Source organism: Crocodylus siamensis, chromosome 10 (assembly GCF_052110815.1).
Source record: "Crocodylus siamensis isolate JL-2025a chromosome 10, ASM5211081v1, whole genome shotgun sequence".
NCBI classification, from domain to species: Eukaryota; Metazoa; Chordata; order Crocodylia; family Crocodylidae; genus Crocodylus; species Crocodylus siamensis.
The window spans coordinates 66,804,306-66,818,287 of record NC_143404.1 but is presented as its reverse complement, the minus strand read 5'-3'; the positions used below and the strand labels follow the sequence as shown (position 1 = coordinate 66,818,287).

General features: G+C 44.4%; 1 long non-coding RNA gene across 2 annotated transcripts in view; it reads left to right on the top strand.

Annotated features, from left to right (window-relative positions):
• LOC149856760 (uncharacterized) overlaps positions 1-13,982 on the top strand; it is a 65,742-nt gene that overhangs the window by 26,071 nt on the left and 25,689 nt on the right. The gene's annotated exons all lie outside the window — the stretch shown is intronic.

Here is a 13,982-nt window from a genome sequence, read left to right as displayed (position 1 = left end):
AAATTCCAAAAAACCATACTTACCAGGAGTAAAGTCAATGTCCCTTCGTATCTTTTGATCGACTAGAAAAGCACCAGCAGCCATTAACAGGGTAAAGCTAATTTCTTTTGCTGCATTCAAATGGGAACCTGGCATTATGTGAAGGTGGAGTCAACTAGAGAGCTCTGTAACAGCAGGTGTGGACCCTGGGGACTGGTTAGTGTCCCATTTGGATCTCGTTGTGGATCTAACTGTCCCACTTCAGAGTTATAAAAAACTTCGCATATTTAACTTTGGGATTCTAGGGTGCATAAAAGGCACGTGAAGAATTAATGGTTAAAAGGTCTTTGCACACTTGAGCTTGGATAGCCTACGCTTGTTGGCAGGGCAAATACCTCACTGCAGCTCTACCGTCAATTCATAAAAGCCGTTATAGCTTTATTAACAAACCGATGCAAGATATGTGAAGTCTGCCTCTTCTAATTATGTTGTATTGAATATGCTGACAAAAGACATGATCAGCACGGTTAATGTCTCTTGCAATCTGTCCTAACTTGGTTTAAATGCAAACAACATTAAGGGCAACCAAGTGGTGGTTAAGCCCTGACATCCATTTTTAACCTTAATGTTTTGGTAAACAAGTCCAGAGAGTGCCATGTAAAGATAATGAGACAGCTGTCAATGGCAAGGAATTGCTATAATCACTTAAGACTACATGGAAGGACAGAGGAATCAGCAGAATGTCTAAGCTAATCTTATAAAGATTCCAGTGTCTCTAATTATGTGCAAAACAAAAAGGCCACTGAACACAGTTTTTGCCTAATGCGGTATGAATAAATAACACGTTAGGTATACTCTGCAGTAGAGATTATTCTCTGTACGTTGTGGTTGTAGATAAGAAATGGAAACCCAGTATTAGCAAATGCCAGTTAATATGTGTTAAAAAAAGGCAAGGTTTTCTTTCTGGACAGAATAGGTACCTGGAGGAAAAAGAAAATGCACACGAACTCTGCAGTAAGCATTTGTTTTGTCCTCCTGAACAAGCGCTAATGCCTGGACCCCCTCTACCTGCATTAGAGCTAATGAAATAAAGGAAATTAAACAGTATTGTGCTGAACTAGTCCTCAACTGCTGAGTGGCAATTGCAAAATGACGCTGGGAAGGTGCCTTGTATGCACATGCAGAAATAGTTACTACCAGGGATTGAATTATGGGGGAGCTTGGGGGATTGAGCCCCCCAAATAAGAGGCAAGAACCCCCCAGTGAGCCATTCAGCACCTCTTCCCCCCTGCAACAGCCTCCATGTGCCACCGTGCACAGCCCCCAGCCTGCCCTGCACCTTTCCTAGCAGCCCAGGTGGTGGCAGTGGCTCCCTCCAGCTGCCACCGCCAGCCCCAGTCCCATGGTACTGGCGGGGACCCATGCACACAGCCCTCTCCCCAGCCAATATTTTTTGCAGACCCTGCCTCAGGGGTCAAAGTGTAATTTTAACCCTGGTTACTACAACTAATGAAAAGGAGCTGATCAAACTGTTCACAGCTAATAATATTCAGCATGTGTTCAGGGTTGGTTTCTTCGTCCTGTTTCTTAAGTCCTTCTGAACCTTCCTTGAAGTCCACAAATGCATTTTTCTTTTGCAGCTTTGACCAGCTGCTTTCTTGGAAATAAATGTAAGCCTCTAGGTTCAGTATAACAGATTGCTTCCACTATCCTCTTTATCATTTTTATTATTGATATTACTGTGATGCTCAAAATGTTCTTCGTTCTCTTCAAACATCTAGCATGGCCCTGTAGAGGCTCAAAAGAGATCATAATCTTGCAAGTATGAGGGTTTGAGGTAAAGGTGCATATGCAAAATAGACAAAAGAAGAGGTGGACCTTGATAATTCCATCTTTTTATGTTAAATACCAACTACTGACCCTTTGTTATCTCACTCCTTTCTTATTGCTGTTGCACTAGAAGACTTGGTCTATACGGGCAAAAATGAGCTTTGCTAGAAAATGGGTTAACTAAATTGTTGTAATTAGCTTGTTAAAATACCACTTAATGCCTCTCATAGGCAGAAGTACTTAAAAAGGTGTTATCTGGTCATGATTACGGGGATTAACTGCAGCAGAATTGGGATTGCTTTGTGTGTTGCATTTGCCATTGGGCTATTTTCAGTATTAATATATTTAGTGAGTTTAACTGGGGGTAAAGAAGGAAGGAGTGCAAGGAGGAAAAAAAAAAAGCTGGAAGAAAATAGATTGCTTCAAATCAGCCATGTTTTTGTGACCTCTTGAGGACTGCAGAGAGAGTGTCAGGAAAGAAAACTGGCTTGAATACCAGTTTGAAAGACCTATAATTTAAAAAAAGAGGGACTCTGTGAAGAATGGAGGGAATTGCTTGGGGTACTTAAACATGGGCTCTGTTTCTCTGAATTGGGTACTCTATCATGCCAAAAAACTTGTTGAACAGTAGCTAGCAGTGCAATTGTGCCATTTTCATACCATCTGTCTCCACACAGGTTTAACTATGACCGACTGGTTAACAAACCTGTACTGGTCATCCTGTCTACACCAGGCACTAAACAGGATCTAATGCTAAGTTACACAAAGTTTCTCACCCAACTTCTCTTCCAAATCTAGATAAACTTGAAGCTAGTTTTGTGGAGGAATCCAAATGCAGACTTGTGAAACAAGCTGGAAGGAGTCTGAAGAGTCATGGAAGAATAATTTCTAAAGATAGATAAGAAAGGGTTGTGGCGGAATTGCACAGATTAAAAGGTGGCAACTCCAGGAGTAACATAGTAAGACAAGGAAGGCAGACTTAGTGGAGAGCCTTGAAGGGCCTTGATGCAAGAATGAGGGTAGGAGTGAAAAAATTTAGAACAGGATGATAGCTAGTGATGCATTCATGGGCCATTTTTGTGTTGACTGGACCAGACAAGAGTTGGAGGCACTAGTTAAGGCAGGAGACTCGATGATGTCCCTTAAGTCTGGGGTAGAGAGAGAGAAAAGGAAATCAGGACCCAAGCATGTGGGAATGAGGAAGGTGGATTGCTGTGCAATGCTGTTTGGCAGCTAGTGGTATACTAAGAAGAGCCCAAGAAACCCAATGAAAGGAGATTAAAGAATTTTTTTTGCAAAACTCCTGTTGGTCTAATAAGAGATCTCATCTCTATTACAAGTCCTGATTGCCTTTTCCTCTAGACCAATACGGCTACAACCTGGATATCAGGAGAGGAGAGGAATTTATTTACATAAACAGGTATAAAATGAAAAATCTTGGAATGAAGAAACTTGATTTCTCCTCTATTATAGACAAAATGTCTGTCACCCTGTTTATTACTTTATATCACACCTACAGTGCTAATGTTTCCTTGTACCATTAAAGAGACTAGAAATTTGGGGCTTTTGTGAAATGTGAGTTAACTAGAAGTAAACTGAGCAAAGCTTCTTGATTTCGCCTCTGCCTCATAAGCATTTTGTCCACATTACTAAATTCATTCTCAAGCTGAGGAAAGGTCTCTTGCAAATTTACCCTAATTGAACATTTCTATATTGAAAATATGCACTTTGGGAAAACTGCTTCTCAAATCATTATACCATTTTTGCTTCCACATCGTATAATTTTTCAGGTATACAGCTTTTCAAATTCAAGATTTGCAGTACAGGCATGTTGCATACCAAAAACCATACATATAGATATCCTTCTCCTTGCAAATTTACTGCCGTGTCACTGGCAATATTATATAGTCTCATTAAAAAGAGAGCTTCACTAGAGCAAAATTCATAAAGGGCATTTAAATCACCTTCCTGGTGATGGCAAACGAAATACCTTAGACAGGTGGTAACAAAAATCATAAGAGATGGTTGTAAAAATGGGGGAAATTTTTCCTGATAAAGTTACCAAAAAACCCTGTCTTCAGGGGCAATTTCTGAAATTTTTTAATCAGACATTAAAAAAAAAGAGATTCGGTCTGCTGAAAACATGATGTTTTTACTATTACGTGGGCAAACGCTGGTATCCCATTTATTTAATTATTTCTTTTTACTTCTGGCCTTGTTGTCTGTGAAACTGAATTGCACAAATGTTGATGGATATTAATGTTAGCTCCAGTTTGGAGCAGTCATGCTTCAGGCCAGCAGAGGCCTGAAGGACCGAAAGGTAAGAATCCCTCATCTCATTCTGGGCTTCCCCCTGCTCATCAGGGTTCCCCCTGCCTTGCCCCACTTATTTGTGGCTGCCCACAGTGTGTGTCCCAGGGGAGCAGGCAGGGAAGGGTTACCCTGTCCTGTGAGCCGCTGCTCTTCTCTGAGCTAAGCCAGGCCTAGAGAGCAGCACTGGCAGTCCTAGCCGGGCAGGCAGGTTAACCCTTCCTTGACTGCTCCCCCAGGATAGCCACAAGTAAGCAGGGGGAGTGGGGCATGAGCAGGGATGATTCTGGGGTGTGGGGTGCTGGGGAAGGTGGGGAGGGCAGTGGCCTGATCTGGGCTAGCAGGAGAGGGGGACATGTGGGGTGTTTGCACTACAATGTAGCCTAGAGTGGCTGCACCTTAGTGTAACATGAGCTGGGTAATAGGGATCAGAGTTAATCCTACCCTGGAGTGGCATAACTTTGAGCTGCCTAACAAGTGCTTAAAACTAGTTTTAGGTGTTCATGTTTGGACGATCAAGGTGCTAAAGCAGGGGTGGGCAATTATTTCGGGCAGAGGGCCACTTACTGAGTTTTGGGAAGCCATCAAGGTAGCCATGGGCAGAAAAATACTAATTTTCTGAATTTTTTAGGGACCCCGTGGGCCAGACGGAATGGCCTGGTGGGCTGCATCCGGCCCGCGGGCTGCATTTTGCCCACCCCGTGCAAAGAGCTCCAGGAGCTGCCTAAAATTACCATGAACAAGACCCTTACTTACCCCTGAATATTTTGGGCTTAAGAAATTTCTCATGTGATGCCTCAGATAAAATGTAAAGTCTTGGGGTCAGTAGTGGAAGGTCATACTCTGATGCACTTCCAGAGATATACAGTAGAAGCTGATTTGAGTATCAACCTAAGTAAAGACCTCATGATCTAGCCATGGAAGAGACAGAGAAAAAGTGACAAGCCAAATCCAAACACTATCTATTCTTTCACCTCTTTCCAGAATCTCTTCTTTTTTTTCCGAGCTGGCTCAATGCTCAGAGAAGTACGAGATTGCTGTTGACATAAAAACTCAGCATCAAAGGTCTATTACCTTAACACTCAGCTTCTTGTACAGTGGGAAGCCTATTTAAATCATAATGAAATGCTATCAGAATAGGAAGGCCCATTTGTATATTTGGTCTTCAAAATGAAAGCTGCGGTCTGCCTCTCCTGTAATTGCTGTCAGGTTTTCAGCTATCCTCCTTTCAGAGCACACTTTCTAGTGCAGCTGTGAAAAATTGTTACCAAGCAACGAGCAAGTCCCGAGTCCTGAGAATTCAAGAATGATTGACACGAAGACTTTTCAACTGCAGCATGCTGCCGCTGCCTCAGCTCTGACAACTGGCACTGTGATACTGCCGGCTGCCGATGGTGAGGACCGGTGTGTAATATTAGCGGGGGGATGAGCGGCTACCGAACCACAAAGACTCCTCTGAACATGAATATCAGTACTCACCATCTCTGACGGAGAGCTGACCACATAAAAGGCCAGTCACTCATTCATTGTCAAACTGGGTACAGGCATGCTGGTACTGGGAACGAAGCCTGCTGCTGAGCTAAGATATGGAAAGTAAGAGTAAGGGACAGTAAGTCTCACAGGGTATGTCTGCTGTTCCTACAAGTGAGTCTCAAGTGACCAAGTACAAACAAACTGTCAGTACATTTGTTTTGTCAGATATTAGGCAGTAAGTAGTGTTGACCTGCCAAGCTCCTTCAACCCGGTTCCAACGAGTGATTCTCCAACCATGAACACGTCCTATGTCTTAGCATATTGCTTACAACTGGCACTGGACAAAAGTTCTGTCTCCCAGAAAAGTCCTCGGGGGATTATCTGTTGTCTTTCAGTTCTGTCTTGAAGCCTGCACACAGTCTCAATGGTCATACGCTCGGGCTTATATGGAGACCAAAGTAAAAAGAATACGTCTGAGAGGTAACAACTGCTTTTTGATTGCACAGACTTTTCATGAGAGAGTAAAAATAGCGACAAGAAACTGGGACTAGTCATGACAAGGCATTTCAGGCTACCAGGAGTGCTTCCAGGCCCAAAGAGTTAAAAGAAGTCTAAATCATGCCGATAATGGAAACTGGGTAACACCTACAGCCTTAACATGGTATCTCACCTTGCCTACGTCAGTGTAAACAGATAGAGCTGATTTTCAGAGAGGTGCTAAAGTCAATGAGAGCTGTAGGATCCTAGCATCTCTGAAAATGAGCTTTATTCATCATAAAATAAATGCCACGTCTGGAGCTACTTATCCTAGCATTGTGGGAACCATTTCTAAGCATCTCTGGTATGAAGTTGGACAAGTTTCTGAAACCAGTTCTGTGTGTTCTGGTCTTCAGAAGAAGTCTGACATTAATGTTTCCTTGTATATTGCCTTGAAGGACATCAAAGTTCACAAGTCACATTGTGTTACCCAAAGATTGTTTTGCACCTGCCGTTTTTAACAGTTTCGTGGATCTTTGCTGAACAGCTTGAGACCCAGGGCCTAATCCTTACTCTCACTGCTACTGGTGTAAATCAGGAGTAGATCATTGAAAGCAAGAGTTAAACTTGCATGAGGGAGAAGAGAATCCACCCCAGAAGCGGTTTCTCTGCTTCTCTGCTTCTGTTGTCTGTAGAATGCCTAGCAAAGAAGATGCTGAAAAGATGCAATTGTTTGAAACTATTTCCATTATGGCTTCAGATTTTACTGGCCTCACTTTTAAAAGGCCAATGACTTTCAGGGTAAATCTGACTTCAGTGCCCTTTGTACTTGCCATACTTGCAGCAGAGGGAGTTGTTATATGCAGTGGATAATTAAGCATCTTCACTGATGCTACTCTTTGACTATGGCAGGAATTCTTACAGCAGGAGTTTTATTTTCTGACCACTTTGTGTCATTCTTTAATTAGAACCAGGCCTCAAGGTCTGTATAGTTTTTTTCTCCCCAAAACTTATTATCCTGAAATTTTTTATGCACTTTCTTACCCATCACACAACAGCTAATTGTATACCTGTACTTGTCAACAGAAGCATCCGCCTAAATAACTTGGCTCTTATTAGTGTTTGATTAGCACTGGGAACCTGAGCCTTGCTGCATTTGAAAGAACAGAGCAGTGACTTATTGTAGACGGGAATAAAATATTGTTGGATGCCACAGGCTTGGTTCTGAGGATCTTGCATGTCTCCTGAAACTTCAGCTCCATGGAAATCAGTGTGAAATGGAGATCTCTGTACATGCTGGGAGAGGTACACTTTGCCTTATAGGAGCCAGACCTCAGAGAAGTCATGGCCCAATCCAACCATGAAAGTCAATCTGTCAGGGGAAGGGGGAAGGTTAGAGGGCTCTAGAAAAAGCCTGCGCTTTCCTTTACACCCATAAAACCCAGTAGACTAGTCCTGTGCATCAAGTTAAGCACCTGATTAAATGCTTTCCCAGACTGGAGCAAGAAAGCTCAGCAGCTTTCAGGATCATGCATGTAGGGAGCAGCTGGTTCATAAATCGATCTATTGGGTCCGCCTGCGGTCCCTCAAAATCAAGGATGACCTCTGTCAGGCTTGGTGGGTCCTCAGGTGACTGAGGAGCCCGATTCTGGATGCACACATTCTTCAGCAATGGGGGCATGTTACTGAGTGGGAGAGTGGGATTTGCAGCCCTGGATTGGTCTCCTTCTCCTTCCTCTGTCACTGTCATTCTGCCTCAGTATCAAATTGAGCTTCAAAGAGGCGCACACCTTGGTGGACCAAGTGGTGCCATGCCGAACAGTCAGCAGCTTGCTCCTCCCAGCCATTAGTGTTCATACCTCTGTGCTTGAAGGCAAACTTTCCTTTGGCTTCCCTTTGAGCGTTGGCCAACAGAGAGCTGGAAGCAGAGAATCTGGTGAGGGAGGCAGTTCTTGGACACCTGGACGCAGAGGCCCATCCATCGGCGTTGATTTCTCAAGAGCCAAGCTTTAATGCTGGTGGATGCAGCTTCAAAGAGGATGCTCGTGCTGGTCCAGCAGTCCTCCCATTTGATCCCCAGGATCCGACATAAGCACCGCTGGTGAAAGCTCTTGAAGGTCTTAATGTGGCATTGGTCGACGGTCCAGGTTTCACTGCAGTGGAGGAGGGTGGTCAGCATGATAACCTTGTAAACCAGGACCTTCATCAACTTCTGAAGGTCTCTATTTCTGAAGACACATTGTCGCAGCTTGAAGAAGGTGGCACTGGTGCAGTTGACTTCATGCTGCACTTCTTCATCAATGGCAGCCCATTGAGAGAGGCGGCTGCCGAGATACGGAAAGTGTTTCATGTACTCCAGAGCCTCCCCGTCTACAGAGATAGCATGAGGGATGTTCAGCTGGCCTGGTGAAGGTTGGTGGAGAACCTGCATCTTGGCAACATTCAAGGACAGGCCAACTCTCAAATACGAAGCGGTGAAGAGATCTAAGGTGCCTTGCACATCCTGGGCAGAGTGAGCCAGAAACCGATCAGCCCATCCCTCCGTAACAAACCAATTTTTTACTCTGTTCTGTTCTGGCCTCTTTCCTCAACGTTACATAACCCTTGCTTCGGATAAATGACTGTCCTTCCCCTTTTTAACCATTGCTGACAGTCCAACACTTCAGCCTAGGGTAGCATTTAATCCAGCTTCACAGCAAAATCAAGATCCATGAACTTCTTGTGTGAAAGAAGGTGTCAGAAGTAGTGCATGGCAGTACAATCTTAACCAAACATTAACAGACAAGAAAACACATACAATTACAACGGGGGAAGAGCAGGGAGGAGCAAGTCAATCACCCGCCTAACTTTATCATAACAGAACAGTTCTATCCCGCTCTAAAAAAATAAAACATGGGAGGATATGAAGGAAAACCACCGCTAACAGGCTTATATGCTTCATAAACAGAGACCGGAGACAACTGGAGCTCTGCAAACCAATCTGCCTATGAGTGACAAAGGGTTTATTAAATCAAACAAGATGCTCTTGGCACTTCCAAAACAATTTAAATGAGGAAAAAAAAGATGAAGCGAGGCACCTGGACCTGGCGAAACTAACTGAGGTGGAAGTAACAGAAAGTAAGCCAAAAAGCCCTGTAAAACTGGCTTGCTCTCTCAACTTCTAGCAATTCATTTTACTTTAAGATAGGCATAATATTTTTGACAGCCCAACCACCCTTACCTACTAATTATTTCTCATGATAAAGTACATACTCTACAATTCTGAGTTAGCCCTTTCCCACCTCAACCATCTTCAAAATCTAAAATCTTTCTGACAGGTACAAGAAGCACCAACATCATCCCAAGGGGGGAAAAAAGTGTCAGACAAACTACAAAGTCTTTATAAGTAGTGGCTACCCATAAAAATTCAACATATCCAGGGTTCAATCACTCCATTTAATGCAAAAGCATTGCATGGGGGAAAAATGCAGAGCAAAAACGGTGCAAGAAAGCAGCAGTAATTAGTTGCATCTTACCATTCCACCTCGCCAGCCATACCCTTCAATGCAGAGGCTGCGTTTGGGATGGCTAACAGTAATATTTCAAGGCCAATAAGGATGAAACCAGACAGCAGAATTGTCCTAAGTGCATTCATGGCAGCTACAAAGAGCCAATCCCTTAATGTCTAGCAAGGAGTCCCTTGGTGACAGAAGATGTGCTTCTTTATTTCAGAAACAGGACTAATTCCACCAGTAATGGCAGAGTATACAAGTCCACAGTGCAAGACATCGGCTCTGCAAAGTCATATTCTTGTAATGTGAACTGGATGCCATTACACCTTTCTAAGTACCTAGAAAGCAGTGGACTGCCAGAAGACCATCTCCACAGTCTCTTCTATTCACTGTACTGCGTGCCAGCCTCAGAGGTCTTACCATGGTTCATTCAAGCCTGGGCATAATAGCACCCAATGGCATGCCATTTTCACAGCTCGATGAGATGCTTCTGTGTTGTATGCCAACATGCCATATCCCAGCCCCTCCAGTCTACAACACACTTGAACATAACCTTGACCTGTTTCAAGTGGCAAGATGAAGTTTGCAAGGCTGGTGATCAGCTTCTACCTACTTTCCCCAGAAGATCAGTCAACAGAGAGTGACCAGACGGGATAGCGACAATGCGAAATCTGGGACAATGTGAAAGCCCAGAGTGTCCCCCGCCTATGCTGGTGCAGGCAGAATTGAGGGCAGGGCACCACTGGTATCGCCCGTTAATGACCCATTGTTCTCGATTGCACAGGTGTTAACAATCCCCTTTTTAATGTTCATTCCACTAATCAAGTTAAACTATTCCGGGAAGTAGAGAAATTTTGCGGCATGCTAGGGCTTCCTATTGCATAGCTCCCGCCTGGCGTGCTCCTTTTAATTTTCACTGGCTGGCCAGGATCGGCCTCTGAAATGTGGGACTGTCCCAGCCAATACGCAACGTATGGCCACCCGCATTAAATAGCACCATTTGGCCCAGCCCTTGGCAGGAATATTGAATTTCCTGTAATGGATAACTATGGGAGAATCTAAAGCCTTGAAAAAATGCTTCTTTTCTCCTCTTTAAATGAGATTTATGATAGCTAAATTGGTTTGGCTTTCCACCTCTAGCCCCCTTATCTGGTCCTTATCCAATTGATAAAAGTTGGCAATGTCTTTGATGCTTCAGTAAATAGACAGAAACAGACTGTATTGGAAGCAACATAGTGTAAAAGGGAGATAAGTGCCACTCTAGCTTCAGTTTTGCCCAGATATTAATACAAATGTAGCACATGCAATAGAGCAGCAGCTCTGTGAACATGCGGAGCCATGTACTTCAGCCGGTTTAAAACTGCCTCGTGGCTTTCTGCAAAATCATCTTCCCACATGATATGTCTTTCAGGAGAGGCATGTTAAATCCGTGGTCACGATGCACACTCTGTCAAAACAAGGAAACACTTTGTTTGCATTACAGCAAGGAAACAACTTGCCGAGGCACCATCTGAAGCAGAAGGTTCCAGCTCATTGAAAACTACTGCATATTCATTATATGCATGAACAACTCCTGGAACAACACAAATTAGTGCAAGACTATCCAGGCTAGTAGGAAACAGGCACGGCAGCTTTTCTGCTTCCACTCAGTGGAACCTGAAAGTGTCTCTTCAAAGCTCTCTCCTGGGAAGTCAGCACCAATGATGCATCCATAAGTCAGCACTCCAAACTATCAGCTACCTTGCAGGGGTGAACATGAACTTCATGTAGCAGAGCGAAGACGGCGGAGCTGTCAGGGCAACGTATCACGCACCGACTCCGGAGGAAGTGAAAACTGGGATGCAGATGAGGATTAATTGCAATATTAGAGAGATGGCCCCATCTCCTCTACCACTTCTATCCACATTTAGAATTCAACTTGTGTTGAATAATTTGGTCCATTGCAAGCATTCAGTTTTGTGGCAGTCCTTTGAATTATTTCTGCTAGGAAAGCTACTGTTGGAAGTGAGAGGAGCTTTCCTAGCTGAAATAGATACTGTAATACTGAATGACACTTTATATTTTTGGCACAAAACTGGCACTTAGTTATTTTAAGCTCTCACATTACACCATATAATGGCAGAATAAGCCAAGATGATAAAATACCAGCTTCTAGCTACAAATTTGAAGGCCTATTCTGCACATCTATTTTTAGGTATTCAACTCGCTATCAGCTCTTATACCATTAGTAGGAGAAATAACATGACAGACCAACAATTCAGTGAAAGGACTTATAGTAGCTTGTCAAACTCAGACTGTCAAAATGAGCCATGTTGTTGGTATTCAAATTATTGGCAAACTGAATGGCCTGAGCATAGCTCAAAGAGGGAAAAAAGAAATCGCATAGCCTTAATAACCAGAAGAAAGTCATAGGAAAGAGGATTTTGTATGAAAACTAAGACCATGTCATCGAGAAGTGAGTGCACTTCTTCCATTACCAAGCAGAAACTTAACTAAGTGGTATCTTAATGGTTAAGACGCCACTCCTCAAATTGCTGGCATCACGGTCACTTGCTATATGCAGAATGACTGTAACTGTGGTCTCTAACAATAGATCACCCATAGCAAAGGTTGCATTTGACAAAGACGGCCGTCTCTGAACCAGTTAGTCTCTAAAGTGTCAGCCTACTCCATCTTCCGCTTGACTTTTGACTAACACAGCTAGCCACCTCTCTGCCCATAGGGAAAGAATTATAATCGTATGCCCGGCCACATATACATGCCTATTTCCTGGTGTGCAAATGTACGTGTACTTGGCAGGCTCACCTGTGAGCTAAATCCAGTGCTGGCAGATACGGCTGCAGTCAGGGAGTTGCATGCACCCATCTGGGCACAAAAGCACAAACTAGGTGAATATTTCGAGCAGAGGGTCTTGTGGCAGGTCAGCACCCCAGGGAGGCTGTGATGCCCCTTAGTGACTGCCTAAATCCTGCTCCGCTCACCTGCTCCAGCCTCTCAGGGTCTCACTCTGCTGACTTGCCTGCATGGAAAAAAATTAAGAGGGCTATTTGGACTTTAGACTCTCCTAGTGCAAGGTGTTTTGTAAGCATCCCTGCCTGTGGGCTCCCTACTACCCCTATCACCCACACCTGGTCCTCCGGTACTCTGCCAGCTAAACCCCTGCTGATCAGCTGGGTCTCCCTGGGTCCCAGCCTCGTCCTACCCTTTGGCCGCCGACTCTCTGCAGCTCCTCGGGTACCCGTGTTGGCTCGGCTCCCCTGTCACAGCCCCGGCCAGCAGGAGTTCTGCTTGCAATGAGAGTCAGGGCCAGGCTGCCCCCGGCTCAGGAGCCAGGCTTTTAGTAAGCTGCAGCTCTACCCTTTTAGGGCACGTGGCTCAGCACTCATCCTGCTCTCAGGTGCTGAGGCTTTGCAGCCACTACTCTCTCCCCTGATGCACTTTATAACCCATACTGTGTTTCCCTGGCTGCATGTTGCTCAGCAGCAGGCTCTTGCCCAGGTGCCTACCCACCTTCTAAGGAGCAGGGGTTAGGGGTTCCTGCTACAGGGCTGAAAAAGAAAAAAAAAAAAATCAGGCCAAACTATCCTAAAAAAATCACCTGGCAAGCCTCTCTGGACTTCTGCCTCTATCCCAGCTGCTGGAACAGACTCCCAGAGGCGTGTGACGCAGGCACCTACCCTGGAGATCTTCAAAAGGAGACTGGATGCCCACCGTGCCGGGGCTGTTTGACCCCAGCAGTCTTTCCTGCCCAGAGCATGATCTCGCAAAGTCCCTTCCAGGCCTCGACTTCTGTCACTTCCTCCAATGAGACACCTGCAGACTGAATGGGAATGAAGGCTGCCTGTACCTGTGCTTGGGGGTGAGGAGGGGCCTTTTTGATTAGAGGGGTTCCCCAACAATTGTGCTGATTAAAACAGCTCACTGTCACATGCATTAACCCCGCCCCCCCATTTTAAAATGGCCGCAAGAGTGCTTAAATAAAGCTCACTTAACAAGCTTTATTTAAAGCACCCCCACAGCCATTTTTAAATGGGGGGTGGGCTTAATACATGTGACAGAGAGGTGACGTGCTCGCATTTTAATTAAAAAGTAAACGAGCACATCTATAGGCAGCCGAAGTGTGTTCCCTGTGTTTAACACTTGAAAATCAGGAGGAGTTGCATACGTTTATCTGCAAGGATGAAAAAGGCCTTTGACATCAAAAGGACAAGCAGCACCGAGAAGTGGATATTCTTGAGAAACAAAGTTTTTCCTTCCCTGGAAAAACTTATACACTTATATATAAAGGAAGAAATCATCTCCACCTACCCTGGAAAATGCTTCATCAATAGTTTTCACATAATTAATTATCTATTTATATTTGAGAACCTCACACTGCTTAATGTACTCACCCTCGCCAACACCTTTCAGGTAAGGAAGTAC